Here is a 24,190-nt window from a genome sequence, read left to right as displayed (position 1 = left end):
GATGTTCCTGAAATGTACCCAAGGCCTGCTGGAGACGGAGAGTGCTGCGTCTGATCTGTGGAGATGAGCAGTTAGCTTTGGTGACACGAAAAGCTTGTTAGGAGCTGGAGTGAGTGAGATTCCCTCCTGCCAACACTAACTATGGGATCCACGCTCCACTGCACCTCACGGGTCATAGGCTGGACCTCAGATGGATGCGCAGAAGAGGCAGAAGTTGTAGCAGCAACCATGTGCATGGCTAAGCACGGCAGCTGTCAGAAGCCAGAGGAACAGAAGAGTGAGCCTCCTCCTGGCTGCTCCTGCTTCTTTGGAGATGCTATAATCAACAGTGTGGCTTCTTTGCTGAAGTCACTACGTCTACAAATTACCCAATGATAGTTCACCAAGTCCTCAATGTCATTTGAGTCTTCAGAAACAGGACAGCAATGTTTGACTCTTTCTGATGGCGTTACCACTCTTTTTTTTTTTTTTTGGTTTTTCTCCGGTACCGGGAACCGAACTCACGACCTTGCGCTTGCCAGGCAGGCGCTTTTGCCGCTGAGCTAAATCCCCAGCCCCGGCGTTACCACTCTTCTTGACGGTGTATGACCAGACACGCAGACCATTTTGACGTGGTCTCTTCCAAAGCACACCACAGAAAATGTGGCCACACACCAGCAGTGTCAGCATCATTTGCTTCTTTTTTAGAAATGCAGAATCTCGGGTTCAAGAGCCCAAGGGCACCCTTATGAACATAAAAGTCAAAGAATCCTCGTAAAACTTCCAAGATATTCTGAAACACGTTCCTGAGCAATCTTGAGGATCCCAGGGACTGGATTCCTATCAGTTGTCTCAACATTAGAATCTGAAAATAATAACTGTTGTATCTCCTCTTTTCTAATCATGTATTATAATTTTTCCTAAGATTCTCTAGGCTTTTGATTCTTTTTTTTCTCTTTAATTATTTTTATTGCTCATCCTAATCTCAGCTGTCATAAACATTTGCCTATGTCTCCTAGGCAAAATTTTCTTAGATTTTTTCTTCATTACCTGCCCAGTGCTATTAGTTTGGAAATGAAAATATGTTGCCTAGAGTGGGCTTCAACTTGTGATCCTCCTGGCTGAACCTCACTGTTCACCTTGTTTTTAATGAAAATTTTTGGTTGGATAAACTATTTTGTGTCAATTTTTTCACTTTCAGCACTATTCCATTTGTTTTTGGTTCCATTGTTTATGAAGAGAGATCAGAGACAATTTTATCTTGTTTATCTTCTTACTGTATGTGCACTACTTTTTTTTTTTTTCCTTCTGGTTGATTTCAAGCATTTCTAAATCTTTGGTTTGGAGCAGTTGGAATCTGATGTCCTTGTATGTGATTCTTTTCTTTGTTGTCTATATTACCAGGATTTGTGGTACTCGCAACTATAGGATAATGTTTTTCACTAAATATTATAGATTTCAATCATTTTTCTTCAATTTTTTGGCCCCATTTTTCTTGCTCCACCTTCTAGAATTCCATATACATATTAGGCTACTTTACATTATTCTATAGGTTGCTGAATTTCTGTTTATTTAATTTTTTTATCCTTGTTTATATAATTTTTTTTTGATCTGCCACAGGTTTACTGACTGCCCTTTTTTTCCTTCTCTGGAGCACCTACTCTGCTGTTGTGTTGATCTCTTGATTTTTTTTTTTTTTTAAGAAAAGTTCAATTATTTTACTTTTGAGCCCCAACTTTATTTTTTATTGATTGAATTATCTTTTGAACTTCTTCTATTTACTCATTCATTAGGGCTACATTTTCCTTTAACCATTTTATCATATTTCCATTTACTCTTTCAATTTATTTATAAAAGTTGTCTTTAAATTTTGTGTACTAAATCCATTTTCTGAGCAATTTCAGGTCTTGAACATTACCAACAACAAAGTGTAGACTTTACGTTGTTACCTTCTTGTATAGAGTATTCGTTCTTGTATCAGCAAGGCAGTTTTGCTTCTGACCAGTCATCCTGAACTTGTACAGGTCTTGGAAAGGCCTTCAAGTATATCTTGAGCTCCTCTAATTTGGTGAACCTTAATGTCTAAACTTTGTCTTCCATGTCTCAAATGAAATCCAAGGATGATAATGAGGTGTTCAACATTCCCCATCAGTGTTCAACCTTTTCATATCTCTGTTCTGTTCTGCAGTTTCTAGCTGCAGCTATCTGGTCAGCCTTAGGTGGCCTTGCCCTGTGCTGTAACCATGGATTCCTGGCGACTCCTACACAGGCTTCCAGGGCCCTCCTTCTGCACAGTCTGCTTTGCCCTGGAGAGTCTAGCCATTCCAGCTGCCTTGCATTCTGCTTGTTGCCTGCTCAGCTCAGCCAAATATTATGCTCTTCGTGGACTTCCTTTTTCTTCATCTTGTTTAGGAAATTTTTCCCAGAAAGAAAGCTGGGTGATCCTAGGAGTCTAGTATTATGCTTCTGTTTCCAATGGGATTATTGTCTTGCATTTCTTGTTCTCCATTTCCTGGGAAGATTTATTTTATTCAATTGTATAAATGTTTTAGTGGAAGGAAAGGCTGCTTTGGTTCCAGACACTTCCATGTCTGGAAGCCCCTTATAGTCCTTACATTGAGAAGTAGAGAGAGACCAAGACTTACTACCTTGGTGCTTATTTAAGGATGGGTGACCAAAAAGTGGTAGAAGTTTGTTCTTTAAAGTCTTGTTTAATGGCTAGCATTTAATAATGTGGATAATTTCCTATTAAACATTTGTACTTCATTTATGATTTAAATTTCTCAAAATAATTATTAGCACATGGCTTTAATAGGAGCAATATTTAATGTAAATATTGTTCAGATTATTTTTGTTGTTGTCTTTATTAATTGTCTTAGAAATATCATTTCTTTTTTCAGTACCGGGCACTTTGTACTGAGTGCTTTATGTATTTTTTATTTTGAGGCAGGGTGTCTTCAAGTTAGTTGCTAAGTTGTCCAGGCTGGCTTTAAACTTGCAATACCTTCCTCATCCTTCCAGAGTGAAAAATACTCCACTTTGATGAAATCTCATAGACTATTATTAGCAGATAAAAAGATATGTTTTTCCTTGGGAAGTTATCCATGTCTTTATAATGTCTAAGGCTTATGTTACAGCTCATTCTTTCATGAATAAGAAGTGCTAAATTAAATACATATACTTTGCATAATGTTTGCAGTTGGATAAGACACAAGTGTTCTAATGCTGAAGTACCCTAAGAATCCCCTCATCAAATTATCTTCCACTGTTTCATGGAAATTTGCAGGCTCACTGTGAAAGTAGATCTGTTAGTAAACCAATCCCTCTGGCTACCTCCCCCTGGGATATTCAGGTTTTTTTAAAAAGGAACCAGAAAACTCAGTGTAAATAACTGATATGAACCTAATATGAAACATTTTGAATCTCAATAAATCATTGCCTATCGTAGATCTCTAACAACTAGGTTTGAATTAGGACTATCCCCGAAGAGTCTCTTCAGAGATAGGTAAAGTAGCAGACTCTGTAGGCGGAGGCAAGCTCTTCCCTGAGCTTTGCAGGGCAATCCAGAAATGGTGAATTAATTTTTCAAAAAGGTGTTCAGCTCCCCAGTAACCAGATCTTATGTTGAAATCAGGATGGAATACAATTTCTTTGCTAACCTTGATGATAAAATCTGGAATGCTCACACTCAGAGCCGCTGAGGGAGAAGTGATCGCAGGTTGCTCTCACTGGAGTGTAACCTGCAACCTGCTTTCTGGCAGCCAATAGACATCCTGCTAACCACACGGCTGCTTATTGTAAACAAAGATCTGAAACAACCAAGTCATGAAGGAACATTATACTGTTAGGGTCTTATGGTTTAGAGCTAGAATGTCCCCTCAAAGGCTCATATGTTCAGAGGTTACGCTTGTGGAAAATGATTGGATCCTAGACACAATATACTCACCAGTAAGTTAATTCACTGAAAGATTTAAAGCCATATGTGCTGTTAGCAGGTGGGGGCCGATGAGAAGAGTCGGGTCACTGGGTGCATGACCTGGAAGGGTCTACCTCCCTCCCCAGCTCCTTCCTTCTCTCTCTGCTTCCTGCCCTCCATGACATGGGCTGCTTTTCTCCACCAGTCACGTCCACCATGCACTTCCTGCCTTGGAACCAGCATGCCATGGACTGGCTCCTCTGAAAACTGTGAGTCAAAATGAACATTGTGGGTGCTGGGCATTTTGTTCTACTGATGAGAAGGTGACTGAGATAGAGTATTAAATTGCATGAAAAATGTTTTGCATACAATAATGAATAAAAAATGTAGAATCCACAAACTGTATATTTAGAATAGAATTCAGTAACATTCAAAATAACATTTTCAAATATTATGCCATATATTCATATGCATAAGCATATGAAAACAGATTTGTAGATACACATTGTTTTAATCTCAGAATTTAAAAAGTATTTGTTTAGCAAGAAATATTCCAAGATACACAAGACAAATAATAATCTGTTTAAAGAGCTCCAGGAATGGAAATTCCACAACTGTTCTTAATGTTTTATAGCTCTGATGGTTAGGAATTTTTTTTTTTTTTCAGGTTTAGTTGAAGTCTTCCTGATTTAATTTGAAACCATGTCCTCTCATCTGGTCTTTAAAATTATAAAAACATTCTCTACCATAAAGAGCAATATGATACCACTAAAACCACATGCCACCCTTTTACAAGATTGGGCTGCTTGCTTGCTTGCTCATTTATTTATTTATCGATACGCAGTCCCGGCAATTGAACCCAGGGCCTTCATACTATTGCGTCCCCACCTCACCCCTACCTTTTTGAACATTTTGAGACGGGGCCTCACTAAGTTACTTGCTAAATAGCCCTGGTTTGAACTTGCCATTCTCTTGCCTCAGCCTCCCAGAGTTCTGTGATTACAGGTATGCCCCACCATGCCCAGCTATGGTGTCTTCATTGTAATATTTTCTCCATATGTAGCATTTTACCAATGTTTACAGGTCCGTCTCTTTGTTTTTTGAGCCATCAGGACACCATCACACAGATAGCTTCCCTTTTTCCTCCCTCACATCTATTCCTGCCATTGCCACAGCGCTGGAGATGTGAGGGGATCCCAGCGTAGCGGCGGTCACAGCCATGGGGCTTCTTTTAAACGTCTGGTCCATCCTGGATGCGCTGCCTGCCAGAGGGAGAAGAGATAGGTTTATGTATGCAAGGCACATGCTAAGACGCCGCACTGTCGGGGGAGCTTTGTGTGTGTCCCCTCAGAGGGCTCTAGGAAACCCTGCCCCGCGGTCATCGCTGTCCCTGTATTAAGCAAAGCACACCGACCCCGAGAGCTGCGCCCGCCCCGCAGTCTGCCACAGTCAAGCAACATGCACACAGCAGGCTGCGTTCCACTTCAGTTTCTCTGAACTCTTTCTGCTCCACAATGCAGGGCTTTTTTTGAGTGGGAGAGGGTTCCTAGGGGTTGAACCAGGGCCTCTGCACTCAACACAGCCCCCACTCTCTTTTGTTATTTTTAAATTTTGAGACCGAGTCTAAGTTGCCCTTGAGTGGCCTTGAATTTGTGATCCTTCTGCCTCAGTTTCCCCCAGTGAGTGCTGAGATTAGGAATCTGCACCACCACACCCAGGTGGTTTTGCCCATTTAAAGAATTAAAGCTTAGGTGATTCTTTCTTATCTTGATCAGGGATACTAGTGTTAGCATTTTCAGTATATTGTTAATACTTTCAACTAGGCAGAATTTACTTTTTGTTGACTTGGTTTAGAATGAGTTAAAACTCTTAGGGCAGTAGTGGCATATGCCTGTAATCCCAATTCTTGGGAGGCTGAGGCAGGAAGGTCACTGTAAGCTCAAGACCAGCCTGGGCTACATACTGCGTTCAAGGGAAGCTTGAACTACCTAGGGAGACCCTGTCTCAAAAACAAAATGACACAAAATGAAATCAAGCCAAACCAACCCAAACCAAAACCCACCTCTGAGATCAATGTTAGTTTTCCACTTTATTTACTTTTCCCACTGCCTGGCATGGGGTTACTCTCATGTGGTTACACCTACAATCACTTCTATGGCAAGTGGCAAAATACTGACCAGCCGTTGGGATTTGGGCTATGACTTCCATAACAGGCTAGCTGTGAACCTACTAGGAGAGTCTCAAGGTCATGGATGTCACAGACCTTTTTAATTGTTCTACATCTGTTTAATTGTTCTAGAGGGTAAAAAGGAGGTAGGGATAGCAGTGAACAGAGGGGTTCCTTGGGCTGTAGCACCTCTTCTTCCTTCTCTCTAAAGCTGGTGAAAAGCACTTTAAAAAATTATAAACTTGTTATTATGAAATAATTAAGCATAAAGAAAAGCCTAGATAATATAACAAATGTTTGCATTCCAACATTCTAAGAAATAAAGCATTAGAAATATAATTGAAACTTTGTATCCCAACTCTAATCCTCCTTCTCATCCCTCATTCCCAAGGGCTAATGTGTGTTGGAGATTTATACATGTTAGTAGTTATAGCTATAACTCACTTATTTTCATTCTGTGTAGCATTTGACTGCATGAATATACTATGTTTTATTTACTTGCAAGTTGATGGACACTTAGAAGACAGGGACAAGGTTGGTGGGAGACTTTGTAATAAGATATGAATTATTTTCTACTCCCAGTTCTGTTTTGAAAGATATGTTTATTAGCTTATTGAAAACAAATTAATCATTAAATATAAACAGAACATTTACAGCCCAATAATGACAATGTGTCATGAACCAAGGATCATGATTAATCCAATGAATGCACATCAGGTTAATAATAAAAATGTTAATATACTAGTTTGCTACGGCTGCCTTAACAAAGTACCATAAAATGGATGGCTTAAACAGCAGAGCTTTGTTTTTTTATAGTACTGGAGGCCAGATGTCCACGGTAAAGGTGCTATTTCAGCAGGGTTGGACCCTCCTGAGATCTCTCCTGGGCTCACGGATGGTCACCTTCTCCATCCTGGGTCTTCCCCTGTCTTTGCTCGGTGCCTATCTCTGGCCCCATCTCCACTGGGTTAGGGCCAACTTGAAAAACCTCTACTTAACTTATTCACCTCATTAAAAACCCTGTCTTTAGGTACAATCATATTCTAAAGTCCTGGGGGTTAGAATTTTGGAGATACAATTTACCTCACTTTAGCTGTTATAGACAAGGCATCAGTGATATTCCTGTGAAGGCCTCCCTAGGAAACTAGGTTCAAGTTCCTGCAGAATCCATTGCTAGGTCACATAGCAGAATACTATTAAAGGAATGATGATGATGAATTTGCACAGTGGGACACAAGTCTGAGAACTAAGTTCATTTGTTTCATGCACCTTATACACATAGCCTGAATGAAATTTACACAATATTTTTGGTGTGCATGTGTTTCAACTGTGGCTTGTTGTATGAATTCAGGTGTGGAATTTTCCACTTGTGATGTTATATGGGCCCTCAAAAAGTTTCTGATTTTGGATTGGGAATGCTCAATTATTCCCATTTTACTGCTGAGGAAACTGAGGCTTGAGGAGATTAAGTAATCCTTCTACGGATCCAGAGGAGCCAGTAATAAAGCTGGAATTCTGACCTAGAACTATTTGATTCCTGAGCTTATGCTTTTATATATTATCACAGCTTCTATAGCATCATTTGGAGAACTCTTTCTCTCCCCCTCTCTGTCTCTTGTCTCTCTCTGTCTCTGTCTCTGTGGTGTCTCTGTCTCTGTCATTCTCCCCATATCTTTATGAAGTACTTCCCTGGGGCACAATTAGCCACTAGCTGGGAAGCCCATTCATCAAACTGCAGCACATGTGATGGGAAGATGAATGACAACAGTGTCTGAGAACAGTCCAGGAAAAGAAAGGAAGTACAAATTCCCTGAAACCACCTCCCAGCAAGGCAGCATCTGTGTTGACTTATAGACAGAGCAGAGGAGGAACCCTGTGGCTTGCTTCGGGGCACAGGCGTGACATCCCGTGACGCACGGCAGAGGCAGCGGAAGTCGATGTGGACAATGGCCACAGATGCCTGGCACAGGAGAGAACTTTGCCCGGGAAGGACCACATGTCACCCACCAGCTGCGGGAGTGGGAACGTGGACAGGAAGGAAGTGCAGTGCCGGGAGGATTGAAGGCTCAGTGAAGGCATACGCCCGGAGCAGCACCTGGCTCCGAGTGAACGCTCACCGCAGGTTGTTCACTACTATTGTTGTCATTCTCTTTGCATAGCCAATTTCCTCCAGACACACAGACACAAATAGTATCCTCTCTGAAGAACAAGGTAAGAATTCCATTAATAAGCCTTTCATTCACAGTGGAGACACCTAGTCCATTAATCTTATTAATCCAAGCTTTACCCGACACTGCACCCATATACGCTGGGCAGCACCTGAGAAGAAAATGTGCTGTTCTTTCTTTACAACTTGAAAAATTACAATGTGTTTCTTTTGTTACACTCAAGCAAGCTGAAAAGGTTATTTGCATTTCACTTGAGACATACTCAGTAGTAATTGCCAGGAAATGAGGACCTAATTCTTGGGGTGTATAAAGATGTTTTACCTTCTGTCCTTTTCCTCCTTCCAGCTTTTTAGCCCGAAGGGTTTATCTTCCCTTGATAAATTCTAGAGAATCCTAGAGTCAAAGATAGGAGTTCCCGGCCCATATAAATCATCTTTCTGCCGAGGACGAGATATTCCTGAGCCGAGATTCCCGGGATGAGATTTATAATGCTTTTCTAGCGTGGCTTGGAACAATGTGGCTTTTATCAGAGGAGCCGTAGTGGCGATGGAGGCCTCTGTTTATGTTCGGAAGAGGTCTGGGCCAGAGAGGAAGGAGGAAGACGCTCTCCAAGGCACAGCTCTGTGCAGCCGGCCCGACCTGCTGCTGGAGCTCGGAAGGGCAAAGGGTACTGGGCTCCACTTTGATGTGGTGGTGTTGGACCCAGCCCGGCCTGCCTGGCCGCTGTATGGGGTGTGCATGAGTGCAGGGGGCAGGGCACAGGTAAGCAGGGAGGGTTTTGCAATGCTTGTCTATCAGCTGAGCGCTGGGCAAACATTTCCACCACTGGCTGTTTCCCTGAGGCTTTTGACAGTTTGTGCGATTTGTGTAAGACATTCCTGAAAGAGGGGAGCATTTGTTCAACTTACATAACTTCTTTTTATATCAGAAGAAGAAAGCAGTTCTTCCGGGCATATGTCCTGCTGAATGTGGTCCAGTTGAAACTTCCTTCCTTTCCATATTCAGAAACCCGACTACCTGTGTAAATTCCACCTGCTAGCATAGCTTGCTGTTGGCCCTGGGTCCATCTCTGGCCTCCCCCATTTCAGTGTGACATTGCTTCTTCCTGTTGCCATTCGACTGAATTGCCAAATCATTAACAAAAAGAATAACTTGTGGGTGAATGATTTCTTTAATGCATTCTTAAACTGTGTGATTGATATATGTATCGTGAGAGATGCCAGGTGAATCTGGAATTGCAAGGGAGGAATTTAATGAAGTTTGGGGAATATTATGATGTGATAAGTCTGGGGACACTGGCTGCTTGGCAGTGTGGAAAACTATCCTTCAGAGAGAGCTATCATTTATTCACTGCCTGCCCCTAGTAAAGGAGTTTAACAGAGCATGTGCAGCTTTTTATTTTATTTTATTTTTGCACTAGGCGTAAACTTTAGGACTTCACTCTGAGCTATGTCACCAGCCCCTTTTAGTTTTATTTTTTGTAAACAGGCTCTCACTAAGTCACTAAATTGCCCAGGCTGGGTTCAAACTTGTGATCTTCCTGCCTCAGTCTCCCAGGATGCTGGGATTACAGGTGTGTGCCAGCACACCCTGTTAACATATGCAGTTCTTAATATTTGGTTTGACTTGGTTTCCTGCTTTTTTTTTTTCTTTTGGACAACAATGCTGATGGGCTATGCCTTGACTTATTTTATTTAGAAGTTTGGGGCATAAACTGCTCTAAAGCATGCTGACACAGCTTGAATGCAGATTCTGATAACCATCTTTCCGCAGCGGGGTCTCTCAGAGCTCCATATTGTGTGGCCCCTCACCTTGACTCCGGCTCACCAGGGCCAGCTTGGCAAGCACGGAGGTGGCTTTCCTAGCTCCCTGCTGTTTATGGGTTTATAACTTACAGGCCACCTTCTCAAAGGTATTCTTATTTGACTTTCACATTAGCCCATGGGAAAATAGCACAGGTGTTTGATTTACCTGACAGACAGTGCCACAGGGCTCAGAGAGGTGGAGGGCTTTGGCTCAAGTCACACAGCTCACACTTGAACAGTCGTATTCTTTTTTATTCTTTCTAAAAACCATGTATTGCTCCACCTGGCCTGGCTTCCATTTACTGTGGCTCTTGTTACCAATTGCCAGTCACCGTGCCGCTGCTTCAGATACCGTCCTGCAGGTAGTACTTCAACAGCACGGCTCCGCGTTCATTGCCGCGGAAGAGGAAACTGCAACTCAAGCCTCCCATCCTCTCCTTTGGAGCAAAGCAAATGATGCACCTCGGATGCTCTTTCCACCGTGTCACACTCTGGAGCACCAGTCTGTGTCTCTCCACACATGTCACATGCCTCTCTCTGTCCCGACATCACCTGCGTGGCAGGGATGGGCCCTGCGTCAGGACGATGAATACAGAACAGAAGTGCAAGTGAGCAGCACACGGGCAGTGAGGCACAGAGCACCCTGTGCAGTGGGACAAAGAGGTAAGGGGGCCCGAGCAGCCTGCAACGAGCACAGCTGCTCTCCAGGGAAGAGCATATACAGTAATCACTAAACAAAAATGGACCCAGAGGTGGGCATGATGGGTACATCTATAATCCCAGCACTCTGGGAAGCTGAGACAGGAGGATGGCAAGTTTGAGCCCAGATCAGGCAGCTTAGAGACTTACCAAGACCGTGTCTCAAAATTAAATATAAAGAGGGCTCGTGGTACAGATTAGTGCAAAAGACCTAGACTCAATTCTTAGTAACACACACACACACACACACACACACACACACAAACACGCATGGTCACAAAGACCCTAGAGTTCTGGGGGTGTAGGTCAGTGCTAGAGCATATGCTTCTTATGTTCAAGGCCTCAGGTTCAACCCCCAGCACCGATAAGTAAATGCAATAAATAAAACAAATAGATCTTGTTTTGAAGAGGTAGGTTACATGATATGCATGGGAAAACTGCTGGTATAGAGACAGAGCAATCCTTACTTATTCTAGTTGGGGAGATAATTAGACATCAGGAATATTTGAAAAAACAGAACTTTTGATGGCCTGAATGTTACAGACACTAGGAGGGGAGTTTCAGACTAAGTGCAGCATCTCAGCTAGTGAATTCCTGCAGTGCCTTGTGCTAAGCACACCTGGATGCACACCTGACTCTTGAAAAGCAGTGTTTCCACTGTGTGGGCCCACTTACATGAAGAACTTTTGGGGAGACTTTTGATAATTTGAAAAATTTTCAGACAAACAATAGCCTAGAAATATAAAAAGTTAAGCAAAAGATGAATGCATAGAATATATGCAAGATAGTCTAGCCCATTATTTGCTGCTATAAGAACATATACATTAAGTATAAAATATTAAAATTTACAGATACAGGTAGAAACTATACTTAGCGTGCCACTTGCAGTTGAGAGAATGCCATTACAGGTGCAGTATAAAACCCTAACTGCATAAAATTAACCGTAGTACGTACCATATGCCTGTGATAATTTCAAAGCTATTGTGCTGAGCTTGGGAGTTGTGTCTGCCCAACTGTGCAGTGCTGATCATCGTCTCCACAGGAGCAGTTTGTCTCGACAGTAAATTGACTGTTGCTGTAAAAATGATCTCTCACTGGTCTCATCTCTCATCCGCTGGGTATAATGCGCACAACATACGTAACGTGTGCGAAGCAACTGCTCACGTTATGGCAAGGCTTCAGGTCACCCGCAGGCTCGGTCTGCGGAGTTAAGTTGTTTTTGGCTGTGCCCTAATCCCGGCGTTGTTGTTCAAGGTCAGCTGTACTTCTGTCTGCTTGGTGAGGTTTTAAGCTCTTGGAGGGCAGGGTGATAGATCACTTCTACTTTTATTCCTTGCAATCCTTGTAAAAGTGAGGAATGGCATTAAGGACATGTGAGCTGGACAACGTGGCTGGTGGTTTCTATATGCAGTTGGACTTTTCAGACCAATGGACATGCTGTTTCTGTTTTGCATGTGATTCACATGCTTATGTGGACAAGGCTACATAATAGGGACCGATCATAGATTCTTCCAATTCTTTTGCTTGATACCTGGGACCTTGACCTTTATCTGTTCTCAGAGTTCTAATAATTTTTTTTGTGTGTGTGTACTGGTGATGGAACCCACATTCTCTACACTAAGCTTCACCCCCTCAGCCTTTTTAAATTTTTTTACTTTAAGACAAGGTCAAGGTCTCGCTAAGTGGCTACACTGTCCGGTCTAGGCTCAACTTGCTATTCTCCTGCTTCAGCCTCCCAGAACAGTGGGATTACAGACCTGTGTCACCAGGCCTGCCTAAAGCAACCCTCCTCTGTGAGGATGAGTTTCTTTAGTTGAACTTCCTGAAAGGGCAGGGTCATGGAGTAATAAATTACTAGAAAATCTGTCAATTAATTTACCAAATTAGTCCTGCATTACACTTGGCATTCTTCCTATCTCCATATAAAGGTTGTCTTTTCAGAGGGTTTTTCCCATAGCCACACCCTGCTACTGAAAAATTAAGACCTATCTAAATTTAGGAGAACAAGTGTTTTAGTTTTCATTATTCATATTAAAGGCAGTAATTGATATACTAGTAGAGCAATTGTCTACTTCTCAAAAAATGAATGATAGGGTAAAATTTAAGATTAGGATAACTGTAGATTTATTTAGGGTTAGGTTTAATGTCAAAGTTCACATTTTCCTGAAAAGCTGGTCATAGAATTAATTATATGAATCATTTCTTTGTACTGGTTGTTTACAAGTGTTAAGTGACAGTCTCCTTTTTTCCTTAGTGTCTTACTCGTTTGTATTTTACCAAAATGGAAATAATCAGAAGAGTTATACCAAAGGTTATGAGTCTTTTTTGACCATCTCTCCATAGAAACCTGTTCCTGACCTTTCATCTTCCTATGGCCAAGTCTCTCTTTAAGGAACAGTCTTGGTACCTGGACTTGATTGCAAAGGCTAGACTGCAAATCCCGCTGCTGGGTGCAAAGCATATTGTTAAATTTGGTGGGTTAGAAGGCAGTTAATTCTAGGAATCACTCTGTGCCACCAACCCCTCTTTCCTATGCTGCACCCTCCCAACCCCACAAGTTTTAAGGGCACATTTCGCATCAACTTGTGTTGTATCCGGTGTAAAACAGATGGGTCCCGCTGAGGCCTGAAGATGGGAAATTTGCTTGGGCACAATATGGTTCATATTCCTACCCAGCTGCTGCCTGCTTCCGTCTTTGTAAAGCCTGCTGAGAATTCAGGGCTTCTCATTGTAATCTAGAGGGCATGTTCTTTTTCTTTCTTTCTCTTCCGCCACTGCGGCTGTAAATTATTTTCCCAGTTGTGATTTATGTAGTGTCTTGAAGGAAGAAAATCTGTCCCAGCAACATGAAGGAAGAGGCTCTGGCAGAGCTGCAGAGCTCCCCCAAGGCTCCAGGCGAGGGTCCTGGAGCCTTATACCAGAATTGGCTTTGATTTTTTGACTGTGAGAGAAGAAGTCTTATTCCCTCTCCCACATCCTTTTCTCCACGACAGCCCAAAATGCATTTAATTACGTCTCAGAGTCACACTAAGATGTGCTGATAATTACTTTGAAAAAGCTCAGAAAAGCAGTGCGTTCCAAATAGGTCCTGGTATTGATATAGGAGATAGGGTGTGACAAAGCTGGCTGGGGAAAATAGTGGGATGTCAATTACAGGATCCCAGGGCACAGCCGGGGCCTGGGATGGAGAACATCTCCTAGCTCCCAGGAGGTGTGGACAGCATAAAAGAAGTCCGGCCCTTGTGGAAACCTGCTGTCCTCTGTGAGTTCTCGCAGTACCCTGTGCTGCATTTCTCACAGGGCGTGTGCCTTTACTTTCGCTTTTACCTTCTTTTTCTCTTTGTTTGGCCCAAGTTCACTCTGTGGAGATGGTTTCTTCCATACCCATCCTGCCCTGCACTTTTCAAATAGACTTTTGACACCAGTTTTGGCTTGTCTCGTCTAATTCTTCAATACCTGGGATACTTTTAATTGGCAAGCCATTCCTGGAGAAACTCCCCCATGACAGTGTCATGGCACTGCACCTCTGTGGAACCATGCTGAACCATTCAAGCTCTCAGCAACCTTGCTAAGCCAATTATTCTCTACCAGGCACAGGACAGAAGTAATACGATAAGGAAGTAATTCTGAAGAATTTTAAAATCCAAAATTATGGAGTGCTGTGCTGGCTTTATTTTATGTGCTGTAAAATCCAATGAAAATATTATCAGGTACCTGCTGTGGGTGAAGCACAGTGTCATGCGCCGTGGTGAAGAAGTCACTGTCCGTTGGAGCCCTGAACAGCAGTGATTGTTTGGTTATTGAGGACTAGATTCTGTCTTTTCTGTGGTGTGTGTGAAGACCCATGCCTGTTCCAGTACCCCAGCTTTGGAGTAGCGTCTGGCTTGTAGTAAGCAGTTGGCTGTGAACTTTTACCATGAATATGTGTTGAATTCTATTAAAGGCTTTGTCGAGATGATAAGTTTGCTTCTTTAATTTGTTAGGAAATCAAGGTTTTTAAAATGATAGTCCACCAGTCTTTCAATAATAACCTGTTCCTGTTAACATTTATTAAATTTTCTGCTGAATTCAGTAGACTAATATTTTACTTAAGATTCTGGAATCTAAGTTTATAAGTGTGGTTAGCCTGTAATTTTCCTTTGTTGTATTATTTTTCTCTGATTTTTATTCTGGGATTATATTAGCTTCATAAAATAATGTGGGGAAAGTGTCCTCTTTTTCTTCTTTCTGGGAAAAGTTGGTATCACTTTGAAATTATGTACTTTTTAAACTGTCTGGTAGAACTGCTCTATAAACCCGTATGTCTGGTATTCATTTTGCCTAAGGATCCTAAACCTCACCTGGCTCCTTTCACAGGTCTCCTAAGATTTTCTCTTTCTTGTGGGGTCTGTTATATTTTCTAGGTAGTCATTCATTGTGTCCAGATTTTCAAATTGAGTGATTCATATCTACCAGTTCAGATTAAAAAAAAAAAAAAAAACTCTACCATACCTGTAGTTATGTCCTTTTTGTGTGTGTGTGTGTGTATTCTTAACGTTAATTCAGGACTTATTTGTTCCTTTGTTGCTTAACTTAGCTTATCCCATGCTTTATATGGAGGACAGTATTTTATTTTTCTTTCAGTTCTAATATTTTCTTAATTTGCCTTGTTAATTCTTCTGAAGCCCGTGATCTAGAAGTATTTTTAAATGTTCAGACATGAGTAATAAAAAAAAATCATTTTAAACTTTCTCATTTTAATTATGTTCAGGAATATGGTCTACCAGGTATAAATTTTTTCTTATTAGTTGAGATTTGTTTTGTGGTTCCATGTGAAATAAAATTTTCTAAATATTTCATTTGTACTTGAGTTGAAATTTTTTCTCCTAATTGGCACCTGTAAGATATTATATAGACTCAAAAGCTATTCTATGACCTTATTGAATTATTTTAACACTTTTATTGAGGTATAATTTATATATTATAAGATCATGCATTTGAAATTGTATAATTTTCTGAGTACAGTGGCATAGTGCTCTAATTCCAGCACTTTGAAAGGCTGAGGCAGGAGGATTGCTGGTTCAGGCCCAGGCTGGGCAAGTTAGAAACTTACCGGGACCCCATCTCAAAATTTTTCTAAGGGATAGAGATGTAGCTCAGTGAGAAGGCCCTGGACTCAATCTCCAGTATCACCAAAAAAAAAAAAATGCAAGTCTAAGTTTTTAATAAATTTACAGAGCTGTGTAAACATTATTATAGTACAGTTTCAGAACATTTTGCCCCCCACAACCCCCACCTTTCTATTTGTGGTAATTCCTGCTCCCATTTCCCTTAATTTTCATATGCCTAATCCACCATAATTTCAAACACATGTAAGTGTGGCTGTCAACCCCACTGTGGTGGTGATGTTTCTGGTTTCTTTTTATAATACTTTAATTTTTGCTTTATACATTTCATAGCTGTTTTCTAAGTACATATAAGTTTAAAATTATAATATTTTAGAGGCAAGTTGCTCATTGAGTCACCTAAATGGGAAGGTGAAAAATGATTTTTATCATTATGTGATATCTATATCTCTAAACATTTCTTTTGTCTTAAAGCTTATTATATTCTATTTTTATTATTAAACATTTTTATTATTACTTATAACAACCCACTTTGGGCTTGTAGTTACCTGACATTTTTTCCCCATCAATTACTTTACATTTCCCTGTCTTTAAACTATAGGTATATCTGGGGCTGGGGATTTAGCTCAGTGGCAAAAGCGCCTGCCTGGCAAGCGCAAGGTCATGAGTTCAGTTCCCGGTACCGGAGAAAAGCCAAAAAAAAAAACAACAAAAAACTATAGGTATATCTGCTGGCAACAGCATTCAGTATCATGGTATTTAGGCTTTGGTCTAACCAGACAATCTCTGTGGGTTTTCTCTTTCCTTTTTCTCCGGTACTGGGGAATGGACCCAGTGCCTTGCACTGAGCTACATCCCCAGCCTCTTTTTTTTTTTTTTTCCCCCAGCCTCTTTTTTACTATTATTATTTATTTTAAATTTTTAGATATGGTCTGTCTAAGTTGCCCAGGCTGGACTTGAACTTGTGATCCTCCTTCTTTATTCTCCCAAAGTACTAAGATTGCAGATTTGTACCACCACATGCAATTAATCTCTGTCTTTTTAAAAATTGTTTTTTCTTTTCTTTTTAAAATTTTAAAATTTTTATTAGTACACATTTGCAGCACATGATTACATTCATCATGGGGTGACAGTGTATGCACATAACACACTTTAATTCCTTTTATTTCTTCTTCACCTCCCTGCTTTTGCTGGCTTTCTTCCCACTTTCAAAAGATCTATCTCCCTGCTTTCTTTTAGTGTGATAGTTGTCACACTGATCTTTATTCTGGCATATTATTTGGTGTCCTTTATTTACCATATTTTTTCCTTTCCTTCCCCACCTCTTTCTATTCTACTTGACTGAGTTCCTGTTCCATCTGTTGATTTGTAAATAACGTCTTTATGCTCACTGCTTCTACTGGGAGGCAGAGGCCTTGTCCAGGTGCCCTGCTGAGAAATGGCATGTCAGGATGGCTCAGTGCAGTGCCCTAGTCGGTCAGTCACTGTGTAGCTTGACCGCTCTTCATAACCCTCACACATTATGATGCTGTTTAATTCCAAGCAGCAGCTTGCCCACCATGTTCTTGTCTATGGTTTTCATCTTCCATTCAGTTCTATAGTTGTCTTGGTTACTTTTCTCTCATTGCTCAGAAAAAATACCGAACACCCAAAAATTAAGGAAGGAAAGATTTATTCAGCTTATAGTTTGTGGAGGTCTCAGTCCATACTCAGCTTTCCTCAAGGCAGGGTGGCATGGCAGAGGGGCAGCAGTTCAGGGTGACAGAAAGAGCAAGATCAACAAGAGCCGAAAAGGGTGAGCAAGCCTCTTTTTCCTCTCTTATATTGTATAAGCAGGCTACCCCATCCCCAGGGCAGGTGTAGCACTCACAGCATCTCTGTTCTGTCCTCTTACACACGCTGAGGACATTTACAAAGTGAGGACCTTGGCTGAGTTGCTTAGCTAAACTTGTAAACTTCTCAAGTTGACACAGTGTACCAACCATTGCAGTAGCCTTCAGATTGTGATTCTCTGAGGGTCTCTGTGCTTTGTCACTTGATGATGCATGTTCATGGTAAAGTATACTTTATATATTTTCTCCAGATTATTGCAGCTCCAGCCACTCATCATGAATCAAAATCTTCACAGACACTATTGTACATATTCTTTGTCCTCATATACTAGCTTTCCTGTTGCTGAGACACAGTACCTGGTACCCACAATTTAAATGGGGAGAAGGTTTAATTTGGCTCACATTCAGTCCATGATCAACTGATTCCAAGGCAAAACATCGTGGTGGAAGGGCATGGTGGAGTAAGGATGGGAAGCAGAGCAGAGGAACAGTACCAGGGAAGAAGCCAGGAACCAGGTGTAACACCTGAGGTTATGTTTCCATGACCTGCTCAAACATACCCAGATGTGTGCTCCACCAGTTCCCTGGGCAGCTCCCAACCCAATCAAGTTGACACAAATTAGTTACCCACCATGTCACACCTAGTTTCTGACTCTTTTCCCAAAATAGGATTACAGAGAGAGATTGGTCAAAAGTTATATGAATTGATTCAGTAGTCACAACACATAGCATTAAATTGTTTACTGTAAAGTTACAATTTGGTTCTTACCAAAGTTCTTTTGACATATGATCCATAAGAGAGAGAAGACTGAGCCTTACAGGACAGGATGTGGACTCACTGGCACTGGAACACAGATGGGGGACCATTTCATAGATGACATTTGTGAGGAAAGGCCGTCATTTTCTAAGGTGTAATATGCTCTTTAACCAACAGCCTTTATATGGTGCTGTGTCACCCATCCTCCTTAGGTCCTAAGGACTGACTCCCCCACCTGTGGAGAAGCTGCCAGACACACTCTCCACTCTCAGCTTGTTCAGGAATTGCCCTTGACTGCAGGGAGCCCATTACCACACCGAGGAGATACGGCCCCCATTGCTTCAACTCAGGCTAAGTCTGGGGGGCCACCCAAGTTTCAAGGCCTCCTATGGAGTCAGCTGATATGGCTGGTGAGATGGAACTGCAGCTCTGCTTTGCCTTCTGCCCCATTCTCTCTCCACAGGCTTTGATCCAGACAGTGCTCCGTAATAAACCGGAGGAAACTTGAAACAAGAGTAGATGCTAGCAGCTGCCCAGAAGAACCAGATCAGCCACTGTCCTTGCCAGAAGATCTGGTCTCACCACGTATGGCTATTAACAGTGCTTAGCTCTCCACTGAGGTCTCGGTTAGGTGTGTCTGCTTGGAAGAACTATTGGAAAGGGAGTCTTGGAAACTGAATATTTAGGTTTCTGGCTGCTATAGTACCAGAAATAAAGTCACAGTGTTTGAATGGGTGGAAACTGGAAGAGACACACAATGCCTGCTATAGTCTCTCCCTACGCTATTCAGTATCCATTTACCTTCTCCATACTTAGCCATCCAAATAAAAGTACCAAAAGCAACATGCTTCTGATTAACGAATGCAAGGAATCCTTCTGCAAATATATTCTCACCTTGTCCCAAAGGTGGGAGGAGTAAAAAAGTTAATCGCTGCATCTGAGAGACTTTTATTTCTAAATTATACAATTAACACTATCAGTGTACCTTATTTAAGATAATAGAGACTGATTAAAAGACGAGGAAGAAAATGACAAGCAGCTAAAGCTGTCTTCTTTTCTGTACTGATCACAAGTTTATTATGGACACTTATAGTTTCTTTCCCTTACTATCTGTTTGATGTCTGCTGTGCTTTTACCCAAAATTTCAGCTGGTCAGGGCTCTTTCCCTGATGAAGCCTTATTTTTGTGACTGAAACATCTGAACTCTTGGGATCTTGCTTGTATGTAATTGCTATCATCTTTTGGGGGAGTATTTATTGCTTTTTTATTGTGGTAAAATACTTCTAATATAAAATTTACCATTTTAGCCATTTGCAAGTGTATAATTTAGTGTCATTAAGTATATTTACACTGTCATGTAATTATCACCACTAGCTATTTCCAGAAGTTTTCACCATACCGGACAGAAGCTCTGTATCTATTAAGAAACACCTTCCCTATTCTGGCAACTTCTACTCTACTTTCTGTCTATGAATTTACATATTTTTGATTCTTCAAACAAGTAGAATTGTACAATATTTACCCTTTGGTGCTTGGGTTATTTTACTTAGCATGAGGTTTTCAAGGTTCATTGATGTTTTAGTATATATGAGAATTTCATTTCTTTTTGTGGATGAATAATATTTTATTGTCTGTATATGACACATTTTGTTTATCCATTCATCTGTTGACAGATGCTTGGGCTGTTTCCATCTTTTGACTACCATGAATGCTGTTATGAACATGGGCGTGCAAAGATCTTTTAAATACCTGCTTTCAATTCTTCTGGTTATACACCAGAGGTGAAATTGTTATATCGTATGATACTTCTATGTGCCACATTTTTAGGAGTCCATTTTCTACAGAGGCTACACCATTTTACATTCTTCCCAGCAATTCACTTGTTCTAATTACTTCATATTCTCACCAACATTTTTATCACTCATTTTAAAAACTTATAGCCACCTAGTAGGTAGAAAGTGGTATTTCACTGTAATTTTTATCCTAATTTTTCCTAATAACTAAGTATGTTGAATGTCTTCTTCATGGCTTCTTTTAACTTTTATCACATGATGTGACATGCTTGAAAAACCCTGAAGGATATCCTGCTTTCAGATGTGTCCTTTCTAAGTCCACTGTGTAGCAGCTGTCTTTTTTTTTGTTCTCTTTGGATTCTGGAATAATCATTCCAGCATGCTTGGTACTGAACTTTGTAAATCCAGATGTTTAGAAGCTCTAAATGGCTAGGTGGCAGTTTTAATTTCTAGCCTGATAGAATATTTGAGTAATAAAACCTCTAAACCAATAAAGATAAAGCCAAGGAAATTGGAAGCAAAAACATTTTGCAAATAGGTCACTTGCTGTAATTAAGTAGAGAGAGGCCACTTTTTGTATTCCTTTGTCTTTTACTGGACATGTGTCCTGGTTAGTGAAGAACTAGTACCATTAGTTGTTCAGAGAAATATTTTTTAAAAAGGCCTGGGCTGCAGTTCAGTGGTACAGTGTTTACCTACCATGTGCAAGAAGTCCTGGGTTCTACCCCAGTACTGGGGGGGAGGAATGCAATTATAGGCAGTGTAGTAAAATCAAAACAGAAATGAAGATCTGTAAGGACAATAACTTTCCCCTCTATGCTGAAAAGAATCCAGTGTAACTGACCGTGGCTAGTTCCTTCATGTTAAGGTGGCCCTATTAGGGGCTCAGCATCGGTTTCTGTTGCTGGAAGATTGGAACACCACATTACAATCTTCTATTTCATAAGCCAACCTGGCATGTCTGAGTGATGGGAATGAGCAACTCTATAAAAACATAAGTAACCTCAATTATCTGATTACTGAACACTTCCTTTGCAGAGGAATCTACGGCTAATATAGTAACACCGAATGCAGTTATCTCCATTTTCTTGGTATATTTCTGAATGGTTCATCTTTATGATTCCTCCCCAGTCTCCCTTGTTGACAATACTTTGGACGTGTTTCATTTTGAAGACCCAGACATCTGACCAACCAGTTGAAGAGATGTGTACCTCCAATTGTTTCTCCTAAGAGGCAAAGCAAGCAATGACAGACACTTCCCGAAGTTCTGTCCAGTGGTAAACATTCTCCTTCTCTGTTGTCCCTTTGAGGCTTTCTGGGGTGGGGCTGTGATGCTGCAGCAGAACGCTTAGAGTTAGAAGCAGCATACCTTTCAGAACCCTCCCTAAACAAAACTTGAGTGTCTCCTGCTCAGTCAACTTGTCATCAGTAACTGCCGTGAAAATCTTAGCTATACGTTGGTCAGTGGGCAGCTGGGAAGAGGACTCATATATCAGGAGTGTGGGATGTCTGAGGAGTGGAGAGGAAAATACCTATTTCCTGAAGACACTATGGCTTTGCTCCAAAATCCTCAGAGTTTTTACTGTAATGATCTTACTGTCACAGGATCCCAGAGTGTCTTGATCCACCAGTTCATAAGAGATAAGGAACAGATATTTTAATTGCCATTTAAGCTGGACTGGCTGTCAAATCTTTTCTCCTTCTAGGTTGTCACCCAAGGCTTTAGATGTTATTTTGTAAGTGTATTAAATGGCACACCTGAATCTAAAGAGACCTACTAAACTGTGGAGTAGGGGACACAGCGTACAGAAAATTGTTTCTTCTTTAGAATGAAGATACTGACATTTTTTTTTTGTTTGTTTGTTTTTTTCCGGTACCGGGAACCGAACTCACGACCTTGTGCTTGCCAGGCAGGCGCTTTTGCCGCTGAGCTAAATCCCCAGCCCCGATACTGACATTTTTGAGTCACTGAAACCAAAAACTTCACAAAGGCAAGAGATCTCTAAATTTACTTGAGTTTTAGCTGTCTCCCATGACACGTCCAGAACTTTCTAAGACATCTAGAGTACTTGTTACTTCCAATATACTGGTCCTATTAGCACATTGTCATCAGTGACATGGATCAAAGAGACGCTCTGAGGACTGGTGATGATCAAGTTCTCAGTGGACTGAACTGTGTAAGGGAAGTGGGACACTGACACAGCTTTGGAATAAGCTGGTGTATGTAAAATGCTAACACTTTTAAGTAAAAGCAAACTTTCCTTTGACATAACGGTGTATGTTTGCAGGGTGGGGGTGATATGTTCAGGTTAAGTAGGTACATTCCAGGTACCAAGGGCTGTATTGATTTGCTGCAGTAATGAGGTCACATTTGGAACAGACCTGCTATAGCGTCACCAAATGAGAAAGCTTAACAACCCACTGTTAGTAATAAAAATTTTCCTCTACAAGTCAAACAAGTGAGTGAAGAGAGGATATTACGGGAAGAACTACCCCTTAAATTTCATTTCTTTAATGATTGTACTTCTGTCTGTGATTCTTCCAAGTGATACAGTATTCATTTTGATTTACATTTTGGAAAGTGAGGAAGAAGTCCCTGAATTTCCACTTAGCCTTTTTTTTTTCCCCTAGACTTACCTACTTGATCCCCACCCAATGGATCAGAAGCTTTCCATAACTGTAACAAAATACCCAAGACAATGAACTCATAGAGAGAAAAAGCTTATTGTGGCTCATGGCTATGGGAGTTTCAGTCCAACAACAAATGGCCCCATCATTTAGGCTTCTGCTTAGGGAAGGATACAGTGGCATCATGTGGTAGAGCAAATCGCTCACTTCATGACACTGAGCAAGAGGATGAGACCAGTTATTTCTTGCATGCTAGAGATCAAACCTAGGGAACTCATACATGTTAGGCAAGTGCTCTACCACTAAGATACATACCCAACCCTACCCCTGAGTTTTAATAAAACGTTGTTACTTATAGCTTGCTAATGCATTGCCTAAAGTTAAGGTTCAGTGGCATCTGGGTCTCACTGGTAGATAGTTAAAGAGTGGTCAAGTCAACTACATGTAAATATCCACCTAGTTGTTTCTTTAAGTCTTTAAATTCATTTCTGTATCAAGTTATTCACAGCATCTGAACTCACATCATGTAGACTCACATTAACAAACAGAACTTTTGGCTGCTTAAGGCAAACTTACTGATAAGTGTGACCATGCTGATTCATTCAACCTGTTGGGAACATTTATCTCTCTCTCTAGTCCAGAAACCCATTTCAGTTATGAATGGAGCTGGCAAGGTACCAAGCAATCCCAAGTGCCATATCATTCCTAAAATGAATATAAATTCACCTGTGTCACAATTTAGAGACTTGTAGGATCAGGCTGTATATTTCATTTTTGGCTGTGTCATTCAAAAAGTATGGCTGACAAGATTAAAAAATCTTTAGGGCAGTTGGAGCAATTCCTTGATCTCTGACCATGCTTTTGAACAAGCACCTTGATAGTCTTCTTTTCCTTCCTCAAGGACTGAAAGTCAACTCATAGTTATTCACACTTTTAAAGGAGCTGTACGACTCCCGACCCTTTTCTCCATTAACTGGTAGGACAGGCAGGGTACAGGTGGGAGTCAGGGAGGTCATATTAACCATGGGTCATTTCTTTTTAAAGATGAGGAATTTTCCAGGAAGAGTGGAGTTTTCCAAAACCTAGTAGTAATTATGTTATAAAAATGGAAAGCAGATGTATCAGATATTATTGCAAGGAAGGAAAAGAAGTCAGTATTTACAAAACAAAGAACCAATGGCAATTCTTTTCAATCCTCTTTCATTGGTACAACAATGGTATAGCCAAGAACAACAAAGAATAGGAACTAGAAAAAATGAATTGCAGTCTCTCTTAATTTTCATTCATATCTAAATCTTCTGCTCTCAGATTTTTAAATAGAACCAGCAACAAGAACTTAGC

The sequence above is a fragment of the Chinchilla lanigera genome, unplaced genomic scaffold (genome assembly GCF_000276665.1).
Source record: "Chinchilla lanigera isolate Chin_1 unplaced genomic scaffold, ChiLan1.0 scaffold00027, whole genome shotgun sequence".
Taxonomy (NCBI): domain Eukaryota; kingdom Metazoa; phylum Chordata; class Mammalia; order Rodentia; family Chinchillidae; genus Chinchilla; species Chinchilla lanigera.
This window is presented reverse-complemented; position numbering follows the sequence as displayed.